The following is a 15,759-nucleotide window of genomic DNA, read 5'->3' on the forward strand; positions in this document are numbered from 1 at the left end:
AACCCTTCTTTTATCATGGTTATAATAGAAAATGAAAAGTTTGGAGAATGTAGCTCTGAGAAGGAGGGAGGGCACAGGGAAAGAAGAAGGGGTGGAATGTTGGCCCTAAATACTTTTTTATAAAGGATCCCCCATGCTCATGCTGCTTAGGGGCACTATGAACTTTATTACATGGTAATAATCTTAGCACAACATACTTTCCTATTAGAATATCCTATACCATTACCTTGAACTTTTTTGGCTTAAAATTCAAGTACGCCTGAACATTATGTTTAAGGTAATTCCCACAAATGAGCTACTGTTTGGGGGAGAAAGAAAAGGCAAGTGGTAATCAATCTGTAAATCCCCACTGCAGTTCTCAACCTTTATGGATCTGGGCTCAACCATTGTATACACTGGTATATAACATGTACCAAGTTAGAAATGTAAAATTCATCAATGGAACTCATTGAGAAGGAGTTGGTTCATAAATAGCTTTATGCTTTAGAGGTTAAAAAAAAATACAGAGACAAATTTACTTTAGGTTGAACACATAGAAAACATCTCAAAATCGCCTGGCTTCAAACACAGATGGGCAGAGAGGTACCCGAAGCAGCGGAAAGGAAGAGGAGGACTGATACAGAGTGGGGTGCACTTTCGGGGTCCTTGCAGGGTGTGGGGCTCTATCCTGGTGCTGGGATGGAGAGGGACAGCAGGGCGTCATTGGAGTTCCACTTCCACCACCAACTGGCTGGAAGTTCTCTTCCATACATCGCTCAGTTTCTCACCCACTAAATGGCAGATGACCTCTAAGGGCCTTTTGGCTGTGAAATCCTGTAATTCCCAATTTCTTCAGTCTAGAAAACCTAGGAAAAGAGACCAGTTTAAACCAAAAGGCTGTCTTAGAACCCGCTGCTACACCCAGAGTGAAGTAGAAACAACAGCGTGTCCTCCCTTGGAGAACGACAGCCCGTACAGTCTGCCCAGCCCTGCTGTCACCAAGAGCACAGCCAGCAAAGGGCCTGAAAGTCTGAGCAGCCACAACAGGGCCTTTTTGTCCCTTTGGGGTTTAGACAGTATGAAACTTCAGATGAAAGTTCTAAGGCATTTACCCTAAATTCCTTGTCTCACCTGCAGCCCCTTAGTCTGAAACGGAAAATTCTATTTTGGAGAACTTCCTAGAGATGCATTTAGGCTAATATGAAGAAAAAGTTAAGGAGAAAACTTGAACATAAAACATGGAAACTCTCAAAGAACCATGGAAAAAGGAAAATGAAATTCTGCATTTAAAAGCCTGCTCCAGAATAAAGTTCCAGAAGACTTTCGGTATCAAAAAGAATGTTCCAACAGCGCCAGTCACTTCCCCACAGTCTTCTGCTTCCCCTTTGTGTTCATTGTTTGTTGGCTATCTGGGCTCTCTGTGGGGCTGGAAGACTCGGGAGGAGGGAAAATGAGAGCGCCACACCCGGTGCTGAGCTCTGGGCCGGCAGACAGCAGGGACGGGACAAAGGTGTCTTGAGTGGCCGATTGGCTGAATGAGGAAGGTACCATTTTCTGAGAATATCCAAGACGGGAAACACTCAGGACTTTAACATAAAATGTCAATTAAAAAAAAGACTACTGCTTATTCTATTTTTCTACTTCCTGTTCTGCCAATGACCTTTACTAAGAAATGGCTCATGCCATTTGGTCCGAAAGATAATCAAGATCATTTTTAAGGCAGGAAGCATAACATTTTCTTGAAAAGGTCTTTCGTTGGGTTTCATTTGTGTTTTATTCCTGATATAATTAATCTTTTTTTATGAGTAAGCATAAATATCCCCAAATTGATGCTGTTTTCCCAAAGATCGTTATTGAGATGGGCAATTGGAAAGTTTGCATCTTTGAAAAAAAAAAAAAAAAAAAAAAAGGAGCCCATGTCCTAGTCTGTGTTATTAGGGAAGAGCTTGAAAAACTTTTATTTACGTGCCTTGTGAAGACACTAACCTGCTCTGTTAACAGCACTAATAAAAAGTTGTGTGATAAAAATGCCAAGGCTTGCTTATCTGAAAAGATTCTTCCTAGTTCAAAGGGTCAGTTTCACACCAGGGTCCCAAGTCTTATCTGCTGGCTCTTCTGAGCCTTGCCATTGTAAAACAAAGGATTCCTCAACTGGCATGACAATGGTACAATCACCAAACACTTCAAAAGAAGCAGGCACAGCAAAGAAGATGCGTGAGTTTGCCCCTCACTGTGATGTTTACACACAAGTTCCAAAGCTCATCCCACAACAAAGGCCAGGCAGGATAGTCAAGGGCATTGGGGCTGCAGAGTAGTCAAGGACTCTCTGTCTTTACCAATAAAGCCAGGGGGAAACTTCAGTTTAAACACCATTTACTCTGAACACTGTATTCTCAAGAAACAGGGTCTCATTATTCTACTAAGGTGAGGAGGTTGCTGGAGGAATGGAAGTTGAGCTTCAGGGGCTGCATCCTTGGCACATAATTAGAGAGAGAAAGAGAGAGAGGAAGAGAGAAAGAAGCATGTCTGCAGATATAATCTGCAGGTGTCCACATGAATTTTGCAGATGTGGATAAAAATAAGAATAAAAGACTATACTGGTTTGCAGGGTGCAAAGAGAGAGCCTACAGGTATGAGATGAACAGAAAGCAGGATTTATTGAATTTCCTCTGTCAGTCTGGCCTTGTAATGGTGGTGGGAGCTCTGATCTGTTGGCCTTGTTTAACTTCCCTGAAAATCAAAAACCTATTTTCCTAAATCAGGTTCCACAGGAGAAGGGATATGGAAATCCAATGTCTGTGAAAATGACTGAAGGCTTACCCTTGAGGTTCTTGGAGATGTGTATTAGAGACACATATAAATAGTATTATTTCAAAGACACCCAGGCACCTAGATGCTAGAAGCAGAGGGTGAATAGGGAACAGCTTGATATCTTCTAGATCAAAGGTTTACTTAAAATGTCTTCTTTATTTCTCAAAGTTAGAGATTGTGCTTTGTACATCCTAGGATGCAAAGAATGTTTTAAAAACAAGCAAACGATCTCCCCTCCCACTATTATAGGGAATCTTTTGTACTTTGCAAAGTGCTTGCCCTTGCTAAAGACCAATAAGACTGCAAGGTCTGTGAGCCGAGGTCTTCATCTGATTCTCCTTATACCCTCACTCCACCCCCACTGGGGTTGTGCTATTCAATATTCCATCAACCTTGCCCTAGTTCTTTCCAGGTTCCTATCTTTGCTTTAGCCCCAGTGATGTGCCTGAATGCCCAAAAGGATGCTCCTATTACTAAACCAAATAAAGAGTTCAGACAAAGTTCCCAGAGATGGACAGATTTGTTTCTTTGTCAAAAGATAATTTTAGCAAGCACTCTGGTGTGCCTATTATACCCTATTCAAAATTGCATCCCCTGCTCGCTCCCTCCCCATACTCTTCATCCTTCTTTCCTAAGTTATCGTTTTAGCACCTATTCACGTCTGACATCCTATGTATTTTATGTAATCACAAATACATTTGGTTCCTGCCCTCACCCCCCACCCCACTAGAATGTAAGCTCCATGAAGGCAAGGATTTCTATCCATTTTTTGTTCACTGATGTAGCTCCAGTACTTGGTGCATAGTAGGTACTCAATATTTGTTAAATGATAGAGCTGAGCATGGTGGCATGTACCTACAGTCCCAGCTACTCGGGAGGATCCCTCAAACCCATGACTGCACCTATGAATGGCCATTGCACTCCAGCCTGGGCAACATAGCACGACCCTGTTTGTTTAAAAAAATAAAAATGAATAAGAGCTGCTCTTTGCCCTTAAGTAATTTTCTATCTATGCCCTCTGTTACATATCTTCAATGCTGTCCTCATTTTTATGTCTCTCCATTTTTAAAGCTTTAGTGTCTCCTTTTAAAAATTATTATATAATAAAATATGGATACAATTTCATTGTATATTAGGAAGCTGTTCAGTAGAGTATATGCCGTAGCCCCAAGACTATAACCATTCCAAAATTCATTTGGTGCTTTTCAAAATCCTTTGAGGCATCATCACTGCAATAAAATAGTCCAACAGTATGGTATACAAACATATCCCCAAAGCATGAAACATTAATGATCTAATAAAAACAATTAGTTTCAGGTTACAGCAACTAGAACTATGTCTTCTATTCTGGGATTTAAAAACCTTTTATTTTCTGCATTTCATATTTTCCCCTGTGTGTGCTTGTGTGTTGAAAAACTATTAAAATCCCCCACCAGTTAGTTCTCTTATCTCATGATTCTTTGGTAGAAGAAAGATCATCATTTTTTTTTTCTTCATGAATCTCTTGTCAGTGTTCCCATAGGAAACAGTTATCTAAATATAACTTAATTATTGTTACAAAAGAATGATTTCACTAATGCACACAGACCAACAGAAACACCTTGGGAAACTCAAGGGCTGATAGAGCTAAAATTAAATCTGAACAATTTATCTATAATATGCTGTCAAAGGACTTGTCAAATTGAAAGACCCACATTACCAAACAAAAATGAGAAGAAAGTTTGTTTGCCCATCCTGGCCTATTCCATTTTTTCCTTTTTTCTTTTTTAAATTTATTAAAATTACATAAGTACAAAGTTTAAAAATTAAACAGTTCTAAAGGGTTTGTTTTAAAAAACAGCAGTTTGCAGTTTCTCCCCTTTTCTGCTTCCCAAATGCAACCATGTTCACCTCTTTTAGCTGATTCTTTTACTATTTACCTCGATTTCTCAAGTCGGCATACTGATGTCACTACTTTTTTCTTTACCTTCTTTTTTTAAGGCATTATCTGTTAACTTCTACCTTCACTCCATCCATGTACTCTTTCATGGAATGTAAAATTGTTGAAACTTTACATGTCTGAAAATACCTTTATCTACCCTTAATCTCAAATGCTACTTTGGTGGAGTACTGAATTCTAAGCCTAGACTGATTTCTCCTTATAACATTGAGAGTGATACTGTGTTGTCTTCTAGCTTCCGGTGTTACCATAGTGATTTTTCATCCTTCCCATGAAATCTGTTTTCCTCATCTCTGAAAGGTTCTAGGACCTTTTATGTTCTGAGTATTCTAAAATTACCTGATGATGTATGTTGGTATGAGTCTATTTTTCAAATACTGTACAGGGTGTTTGGTAAGTATTTCAATCCCAAAATTTATGTCCTTCCATTCAGGAAATTTTCTAGAATTATTTATTTGATGATAATCTCCCCATCCATTTTCTCCTGCTATTTAGATGTTGGATCCCTGGACTGGACTTCCTATTTTCTCATCTTTTCTCTCCTATTTTGCATTTCTTTGTGTTTTCAATTTACTTCCTAGGAGTAAATTCCTATATTGTAGCTTCTAAGACTTCTAGTGAATGGTTTTCCATTTCTTCTCAAATATTTTTAACTTCCAAGAGCTCCTTTGTTTGTCCATGAAGATTCCTTTTTTTGTAGCATCCTGTTCTTGCTTACTGGGTATATCTTCTTTCTCAGACAATATTAATGATATATATATATATTTTTTTTAAGTGTTCTCCCTGGATAGTATCTGTTCTATCTGCTCTTACTGTGTCTCTCTGTTCTTTTCTTTTTTTCTCTCCATTATCATCTGATGAGATGTTCATTTCATATTAGATATTTCTTCCAATCTCTGAGGATCCTTGGTGATTTGTTCCTATTTAAGAGTGACATACTAAAAAGCTGATTGATTGAAGTTATCTATGTTTGGGAAGATGGGGGCAGGGAAGGGGAACTTGCTGACGCTGCTTCCCTTTAAACTAAGATGATCTAGGTTGGGCTGTTTCCTTGGGAAACCCCAAGTATCAGTTTCTTTAGTTTTGTTCCTATCCCACACTCCCCCACCCCCCACCCCCACCCCCAGCCTTTGGCTAACCAGATTCTCCAGAGAATACTCTTCCCATCTCCTGCCTAGGGGGTGATACTGGTTGAATGATGTAGAAGCCAAGCTGAGATGTGTTACCTGATTCTGATTCTTCTGGTTTGGGTAAGGTGCCCCATGCTCAACTGTGCCTGTGTCTCATAGTTCAGAGAACCTCTGTTCCACCCTCACCAAAGGATAAACCTTCTTGAGCCTTTTGGGAGTTCTATGGTATAACATAGATTGCTTTTCAACTTTCTCTACTACTTCCAGATTAGGATCTGCCTCCTTGGGTTTTCTAAAATGAGTTACTAACAATCCTGTTTCCAGACTCTAAAATTTGTTATTTTCGTCTTTCCTATTCTTTTCATATTTGTGGGTTATCACTTTTTAGAAAATACTTTATTTGCTGTCATTTCAATGAAATTTTGAAAGGGGACCGAACTAAATGTGTGGTCTTCCATCTTTAACCAGAGGTCCCTATTTCATTTTTTCCAGAGGCTGGTTTTTAAGGCTATCGTCGAATACTGTACCAGCCTCGCTGCCTCTTCCAGGCCTAAAGACACCCTGCAGCCCTTGAGGTCCTGGTTTGAAGGGAGAAGAGAAGAATCTCAGTTGGTAAAAGGCAAATGTGTTATTAAACACTTAACTAGGTACTTAACAAGAAGAGTGAGGTATTTTCTTGGGTAGTCTGAAAGATGTTTTTTCTATATAATAGTTGGGTTTCTTTCTGTACCCCAGATAAGCATACATTTCTGGAGTTTGAAGGAGGAATTAAAAGGTCTCAGAATGTCTTTTTAAGGCCTGGGTTTTTAATTCCAAAAACAAAAGAATTTAAGACCTGGTCTAATGTAATGCCTTCATTCCATTAGCAAGAAGACTGGTTTTACTGTAAAAGTTGCCTAAATTAAAAGGATCAGAACTTTTTGAGGACAGCTATCTTTATAACACTATGATCACTTGCCTGCTAACAAGAATGAATTTTTATACCCTGGAGAATTTCTTATTTTTTCAACTGAAGTGCCTTTCTCTAATAAGTACAAATAATAAATATACAACATACTGAAACCCATATGTTGTGGATTTATTTTTTAACAAAGCAAAGTTATTTAAGTCCTGACATGAACAACAGCTGCCAACTTAATCTGAAAGTGTTAAAAATAGCTCAGTGGTCCTGAATTTTCCTTTATTTGTCCCTTGCATCTGTCTTCTCATCTTAAAACTAAAACATTATTGAATTTACCTATATAGAAGTTATAAGATGAATTTTAATCCCATTTTTACTTAAAACTAAACTGTATTCAATATGAACATTCGGTTACATGACCTTGAAATGCTACACCATCTACTAACTGATTGATGCAGGAGTAATGCACCTTATATTTCTTGAAACACTAGCAATGATATCCCTATAGCCTTCTGATAAACTGTAAATTGCACTTACTAAATAATTTAAAAAGTATAAATATTGCAACAGATATAGAGCCAATATCAGGTAAGTTTTCCAATTTATTGGAGGAAGTAAAAATGAAATGCGCCACAGCTTGAGAATTGATAATTCTCTAGGTAGGAAAGTCAGACCTGAAATGTTGCAAAAAAGGGTTACTTCTCTCTTTTAGTATATAACCCTCACCATCTTTAATATTGAAAAATGTCTTCAACATGAAGAATTCTTGGCATTATTCAGGGAGCCAACCTGTTGCCTTCACATTGTTGCTAATAGGCATTTACTGAATTTTCAGCACCAGCTTTAGGCTTTTACCAAATACAAGAGATACTTCAGACCTTTGTGGCTCAATGTATTTGATCAACTCCAATCCCTCCTCTGATCTTGGAGAGTGGATATTAATCAATGGTTAGTAAAATGTCCTGTTCTTTTGATTACTCTGCAGCTGGGTTAACCTTTATACAAGACTGCGCTCCATAATTCTAGACCAGTGATGGGGTAGGTGAGGAAACACCTCTAGAAGGAGTGGCTAAAAGGGGTGGGATGAAGTTGAGTAGCTTGAAAACAAAGCAGAACTCTGACCTATGGCTTTGAGTGTTTTAACAGCAGCCCAGGATGGTATATTTCAACCCACAATCCCCTCTACCTAGGTTCCAATTTGACATGCCTTCCCTGAGACCACTGCTTTATGTGGAGTAACTTATATGTTACATTCTGGTATGGAAAATCCTAGTTTGTACCTCTTTTCTAGGTAAAGTTATTGACAGTAACCTCTTTCACCCTCTCTAGTGTCCAGGTATGGATGATAAATTATAAAGCCACCCTGCATCCTTGGGTCATCAGATCCATGGTGTATCTGGAGTCAGACAGTTACGTGTAATATCCACTGGGGAGCAGATTAGTACCCCAATACACACTGTGACTGAATTCTCTCTGTGCTTTTCCAACATAATCTAAAATGTGAAAAAGAAAAATGTACGACCTTGGTGGTCAATATACATGAGAAGAATACTAGCAGGGAGTGGACTTTGGAGTCAGACAGCCCTGAGTTAGAACATGACTCTCCCATTACTAACTTTGTGATTTGGGCAAGTCATTTCATTCTTCCTTAGCATCATTTTCCTCAACTATGAAAAGGAAATATAAAGTTTACTGCACCAAGTTGTGAAGGGATTAAATGAGATGATATGTGGAAAGTGCCTTGCACAGTAGCAAGCTACCGTAAGCAAGGTCAATGCCAAATAATTACATTGTTATAATTTGACTGAGGCTTCATTTTAGTTTGTGTGTTATCCACATTAACTTCAAAATACACTTGCAATTCAAAAGTTTTTAATGTTCAGAAAGTTCTTTAATTTAGGCAGAACATCAAACTGTTGATTGAATTTGGTTGGTTAACAATACAGTGAGGTATTAGAAAAGCTACAATCTGAGTGCAAGCTTTGAAGAAATTTCAAGATGTGTACAATTTGAGTCAGACAGACAATCATGATGTGCTAGTGTATGTTCACTTCTATTAACGTAGGGATAAATGAGTTAAAGACAAACCTTAAAGTGCCTCTAGGCACTTTGTATCATACTAATATTGATTACCTAATTGAAAATCCAAAGAATGATGGCAAAAAATTTAAGACAGTGCTTTGAGAAACATTATATTTCTTTACTAATTATATATTTATGATAAAGGGAAATATCTTTAAAATTAAATTTAATTCAAATTCAAAATGGTTATTAAGAGAATACAGTTAAAAGCTGTATCAGTAGAAATTAACCAATCGATTAAAACCCAGAACAAGCCATCTTCTAAACTGTCCCAGTTCTTCCAGCGTTAAGAATGTCTCATGCGAAGACCATGCCAATATAAACCAACAAGGAAGAGTGAGACCATTGTGCTCAGAACAACTAAATTTGGTTTTAGTTACCTAAATATTTCAAGTGAAATCAGGGTTTTTAGGGCTGCCATTTTTTACTTTGCTTATACAACTTGAATAATGCAGAAGTAAATGACTAGAGTCCATTTGCAATAGAACCAGATCAAGGCAGAGCATATTTTATTGATTTTTTTCTCTGATAATTCAGGCTATGTCTTAGCCTCAAAATTTGCAAGTTTAGTATTGTAAATCTGGTTTCTAAATTATATCAAAACACAGCCAACAGAATTATCACCTAATGTACCAAGAGAAGATGTATTTATCTGAAATGCATCTTATTTTAATAAATATAACACAATCCAAAATACTCTAAAAATTGGAAAACAAGATCTATGTACCTTAGCTATGAGTGGCCCTTGGGTATACTAATGGTCCTTTCTTAGCATCCCGGGTGGCATTTTGCTATTGGAAATGCCCTACTGCATCAAATGAGTTTTATTACTTTAGTAGCTAGACACAGTTTTGCTTTTTCCATTAGCAAATAGAATCTTTCTTTAAAGCAAGAAATTGGCAGTTATTTTTAAAATGGATATGTTATATAAATTTGATCTTAAGGGATCTAGGAATTTTTAGTGGAGTTTTATGAAGAAAGCACGTGCTACACCATCTTATCCTTATTTTAATTATAAAGACTACCCAGGTCCCAAAGCAGTTCATGTTAGTTGAAAAGTGATTCTAAGAGTTTTTTAAAATCCCCTTTATACTTTGAATAAGCATTTAAAGATGATCAATTTCTGAATTTCCCTGTAGCCCAATTTAAACAGAGGCAACTCATTAATTTTGTACAAGACATAGGGAAATAGCCAGGCACTATGGTGCATTCCTGTAGTCTCAGCTACTGGGGAGGCTGAGGCAGGAGGATCACTTGAGCTGAAGACCGAAGAGTTTAAGGCCAGCCTAGACAACATAGTAAAACTCTGTCTCTAAAAATAATTTCAGAAAATTTTCAAATGGCCAGGCATGGTGTCTCATGCCTGTAATCTTAGCACTTTGGGAGGTTGAGGCAGGAGCATTACTTGAGGCCAGGAGTCCAAGACCAGCCTGAGCAACATGGTGAGATCATGTCTCTACAAAAAATAGTCAAGGGCAGGGGGCATGGTGCAAGCCTATAGTCTCAGCTACTCAGGAGGCTGAGGCAGGAGGATTACTTGAGCCCAGGATTTTGAGGTTACAGTGAGCTATAATGACACCACTGTACTCTAGCCTGGGCAAGAGAACAAGACCCTGTCTCAGGAAAAAAAAAAAAAAAAAAATTAAAAAAGACATGGGGAACTAGGTCTTTTCAGGCAAATTTACAAGAGGCCATCTGCTAAATATTTCAACAAACTCTTTTTCACATTACTACATCTATTCCCCAACCTTGTCATTTGAAACAATAGGTTGAAATTAACTACTTCTCTTGAGTCTTCAAACCACCAAGAAGGGAGAGAAGGGAGGCTGGTGGAGGCAATGAATTTTCACACACATGTGCACTCAGCATTTCAGGCGGCTCAACAGAGATCCAGTTACAAATAGGAGCCCTATGGATGTATGAGAGGGTAAAGATCTGGGGTCGCATTATGTAGTACAGGTGGAGATACATTTATAAACACAGTCAGAACAGGTGATTTGGATACCTGCGACTTTTATCTATATGCAAACTTACCCAGTAAGACCCTCCTATACCATACTTGAATGAAATGAAACCCTGTTACCCACAAAGTTCAGGATAAAGATCTTTGATGTCAAACACAGCATTCTGAAGCAAGTATTTATTAACTAGCCATTTTGTAAATAACATTTATCTTCAAAGCACCAAGCACAGTACACACTCCCAGGTAAATAGTAAGTGCTCAGGAACAACTGTGTTCAATTAATTTATGACCCTGAACATTCTTTCCTCTGAAATATATTTTAACACTGTAATTGAATTGACCATGGCTTCATTGAGCTAATCAAGGCACTTCCTATCTTTAAACTAATTTTATTTCCACTATAATGGCCTGTACAAAACTGGTCATTTGAAATAGCAAGTACATGTATAATGTAACAGCTCTACAAAATGTTGTTTTGTATTGAATATTTGATTCTTAAAGTCAAGGTTATTTTGAAGCACTGCCTATTATGGAAAACAAAAGGTTCAAGCACCTGAATTTTAGCTATGTAACCTTGACTTTTTTTTTTTTTAGAATGTGTTCCTATTCATCCAATAGATTTAAAATTTTCCTGAAATAATAAAAGGACCAAAATTAAACTATAGAATAAAAATTATTAGTAATAATCATTATTTAAATTTTTACATTTATCTTAAAATCTTATATCAGTTATGATAGTTTTTAGAATAGATGGGTTTTTTTGGAAGATAGTGAGACAGGGGTGGTTAACGACATGAGTTCTGGAGTCATTCAGCTTTGGTTCATTGCCAGCTTTGGCACTCACCAGTTGTGATATTGTGAAATGTGTATTTGGTCTTAGCCCTGGGTGTCTTAGTGTACAATTCCTAAAATTTTTGGAATCTCCAAAGTGATAGGTATCTTTTTGTATGCTAATGAGATGACAGGTGGCCGGCAGCCCCTTGGTAGCTTTAGGATGGGCAGTGGTCACAGGGAAGACCGAGCTGTGATTAGAGCGCTAGGACATTTCAGACCCATGCCCCAATCTCCAGGGAGGAGAGAGGCTGAAAGTTAAGCTGATCACCAACAGCCAGTGATTTAATCAGTCATGGCTATGTCATGAAGTCTCCATAAAAGCCCAAAAGGACAGAGTTTGGGTGAGTTTCTGGATAGCTGAACACGTGCAGGTTCTTAGAGGGTGGTGTGCCCCCAGACAGGGCATGGAAGCTCTGGGCCCCTTCCCACATGCCTTAGCCTAGGCATCCTTCGTCTGTATCCTTTATAACAATCCAGCAAATGTAGTGTCTCCCTGGGTCTATCCAACTAATCAAACCCAGGAGTAGGTCGTGAGAACCCCAATTTATGATGTCTGTGTGGAAAGTATCCAGCCATATAATAGGAAAAATGGAGACATTTATTGAAGACGATACAAGATACAAGAAACATTGTACATAGGACAATGACATCTCAGTCCCCTTCAAAGTAGGCACCTTGGGACCTCAGACAGTTCTCCCAGAGTCTCTTAACCTAACCCGCATGACACTCTCAGGTGTTCTACTTGTTGCAGGCCTTCCAGGACATGGATCACTTTCAACAGATTCTCGACCATCTTTGAAGTGTTTGTGCACACTTTTATTTGTGCTGTACTCAATTGCATCATCCCCGAAAGCTTCTGAATCATCCAAATAGTTTCCACGTTGGAAATGTTCAAGCATTAATGCAAAATTTGATGCAGATCATCGCTCTACTCGCTCAGTCACTTTGAATGCAACAGCCACACAGTACACGTGCTCACTCAACAGCCTCTAGCACCACACTGACCAGTGCCCTGAAGGCGTCATTGTTCACGCATGCGTGTTCCAGTCCACTCGCCTTGGCTGCCAGGTTACAACCTTGTCGCACTAACCTCTCTAGTTGTATTAACAATGGCTTGATTCTTTCCTGATAGATCTCGTGTAGCCAGAGCATGGGTAAAACAACCTGGGACTGTGATCAGCACCTGAAGTGGGACTCGGTCCTGCGGATCCGACTCTACCTCCAGGCAGATAGTGACAGAACTGAATTGGAGGACACCCAGCTGGTATCTACTGCAGAACTGATTGATCGGTTGTTGGTGGAAAAAAATCCCCACACAGTTCTTGGAGACTGAATTATGGGATGTTAAATGGAAACATGGAGCAGAGTTCTGTAGGACTACAAGATGCCAGTGTATTCATTGGGAAGCTCAGATGGCCATATCTCAATGAAACCTCTGACCGGGATTGAGCTCAGCCAGTGGAATACGTAGGCAAAAACTTAGGCCAGTGATGTATTCATGCATATTTCTTGGCATTTGCCTAGACCTTGGATCAACAAAAATAATTTTTAAAAAATTTTGTATTTGAACAGCTTTACAATCTGGGAAGGGAGAGTTCTACAGTGGAGGTATGAATGAAATTTGAAGAAAGTGCTTAGAAGTGGGGAGGCTGGGGTGCGAGTGAGGCAAGACTGTGTTCAGGTGAATTAAGAGAAGCTTCGCAGAGGACATTTGAACTGGGACTGGAAAGTGAGTAATATATAGGGTTACCTAGGTACATTTTAGTAGGGCCAGGCCACGATCAGGATTGCCTTTTAGAATGGTCACCAACCATGGCCACAGTGTAAACAATGGTTTAGAAGCGTGTAGAAAGAGGCTGAGGCAGAAAGATCAGTTAGGAAGCTGTTAAATAATGACAAGGTGCTTTAAGTACGGCAATAGGATGATGAGACAGGGCTTAGATTGGAGGGAGAGTTTTCAGGTAGAATCAGTAGTCTCTGGTGCTTGAATGACACAGTGGCCACGGTGAGAGGGCCTTGTCAAAGATGATGTGCCCAATGCCACACTGTGGACCAGCACCATCTCTATACAGTCAGATGAACACAACTGGTAACAAAGGAGAAGTGAAGCTGTCAGATGGGGTCAGCGGGAAAGGGTAGAACCCAAGGGTGTGTTTCCCATGGGAAAACTGCTTCCTCCTCTGCTCCTCCCACAGTGGAAGCCAAGATGCAACTCAAGAGCCCCTGAGGAGGCACAAAATGGAGCACTGCTAAGGCCCCATTTCATGACAAGGACGACTTTACAGGGAGCCCGTAAAGACCCACATGTGCCTGGCACGCGGAGGGCACTTTGCAAACGCTTTGCCCGTGGAATTTGTTAAGCAGAAAGCACATAAGGCAGTGGGCTGTGTCTCAGAATTACATGAATCTTCTAAACCCCTCTGTGCCTTGATTTCTTCATTTAGAAAATACAGATGAAGATGTTAGGAATTAAAACGAAAAAATCCTTTAAATAAGTAAGACATAATCAAGAAGTATTGATACTGGGAAGATTGAGCAGCTATCTGAGATCTGTATCTAATGAGAAGTAATCTATTAAACAGAAGCTGCCAACTATTAATAGATTTTATATTAATATAGACTCTTTATATTATTTTACATCTAACTAAAGTTTTATCTTCTACCTTTTTTTTTTTTTTACCATAAAGCAATTAAACAAATGAAATGAAAGCATTCTGAAATTTACATGGGAAAGCTAAATTTGTATGGAAGTCTTACTGTGGAAAAAAAAATCTGTTCAGGGAGGGCTCTCAATTTTGAGAAAAACTGAACATTTGCAAGATGTCTTCTCAAAAAACAAAAAAAAGCGCTGGCTTTGGCAGCACATATACTAAAATTGGAACAATATAGAGAAGATTAGCATGGCCCCTGTGAAAGGATGACATGCAAATTCGTGAAGCATTCCATATTAAGAAAAAAAAAAAAGAACATAATATTTATAGCCTGGTTTTACATCTGCCTTTAAATGTCAGTTCCTAATAAAACATTATTGTTCAAAAAATCTTAGCTGATTAAATAGCTAAGTTTAATAAGTTATGAAAAAGTCAAATGTTTGTATTCAACATTTGAACCATTAGAAATGTTCATAGTCTGTCAATCAGGCAGAATTTGATACAATTGGAAATGTTTGGAATATGCCAGTCAGTGAGATTCCAGTTGATATTCTCATAGTCAATGCTCAGAAAATGTCCATAGAACATGCCAATGAAAGTGGGGAAAAATAATCACATACCTACCACGTATGTGTAAGCTATCCAATGAACGCGTGAATTAGCTGTGCTACTTAAAAAGGACTGCACAGCTTCTTCTCTGTCATCATAGTTAAAAACAATCCTTGGAGCACCTCCATTAATTCTTTTTCTTGAGATGACTCTTTGCTTCTGGAGTACCACCCCTAAAGGAAGTCTGTCTCCCTTGAAAACTGCCCCTCTCTGCAACTCTTTTTATTTTTTTTATGAATGGGTGTATCAGACTTATTTTGCTCTGTGGCATTACACATACAAACACTTTGAAAATCATACTAAAATAAATGGCATGCTTTTAGTTGTTTTTTTTTTTTTAATTAGGAAAAATATCTAGTCCTTAAAAACTAGATATTTTACTTTGATTTTTATTTGTCATCAACATGTTATTCTGGAAGCTTTTTCTGTAGTCTTAATTACTCAGTTTAAACATGCTCCTGTGGGACTTTATGTCCCCGCTGTGTGGCAGCTCTGCAGATGGTGAAGGTTTAATATGGAATTAAACTAACCTATTAATTATATAGACAAGTTAAAAGAAATAAAATGAATGACCTTTACAATTTTTTTTTCATACTTTTAACTGGCAAAGTGGCTGCTACTTGTCTACTTACTTGGGAGATACAAAAGTCAAGTAAGGATGAAGGGCTTGTACTTTTCTACTTGTTTATACAAAACAAAATATTAGCAAACTAATGTTTCCTCATTTAAAATGCCACCAAAAGATAGAAATGTGATTCTTACAGAAGTTAGTTCGGCTAGGTGTGTTGGTTCATGCCCTATAATCCTAGCACTTAGGGAGACCAAGGCGAGAGGATAGCTTGAGGCCAGGAGCTCAAAAC

General features: G+C 38.5%; 1 non-coding gene across 1 annotated transcript; it reads left to right on the plus strand.

Annotated features, from left to right (window-relative positions):
• Nucleotides 1-14,484: 14,484 nt before the first annotated feature.
• Nucleotides 14,485-14,591, plus strand: LOC138397696 (U6 spliceosomal RNA). The gene has a single exon (XR_011235827.1). It is a non-coding gene; the product is annotated as a U6 spliceosomal RNA (small nuclear RNA).
• The last annotated feature ends 1,168 nt before the right edge of the window (nucleotides 14,592-15,759 follow it).

Source organism: Eulemur rufifrons, chromosome 16 (assembly GCF_041146395.1).
Source record: "Eulemur rufifrons isolate Redbay chromosome 16, OSU_ERuf_1, whole genome shotgun sequence".
Taxonomy (NCBI): domain Eukaryota; kingdom Metazoa; phylum Chordata; class Mammalia; order Primates; family Lemuridae; genus Eulemur; species Eulemur rufifrons.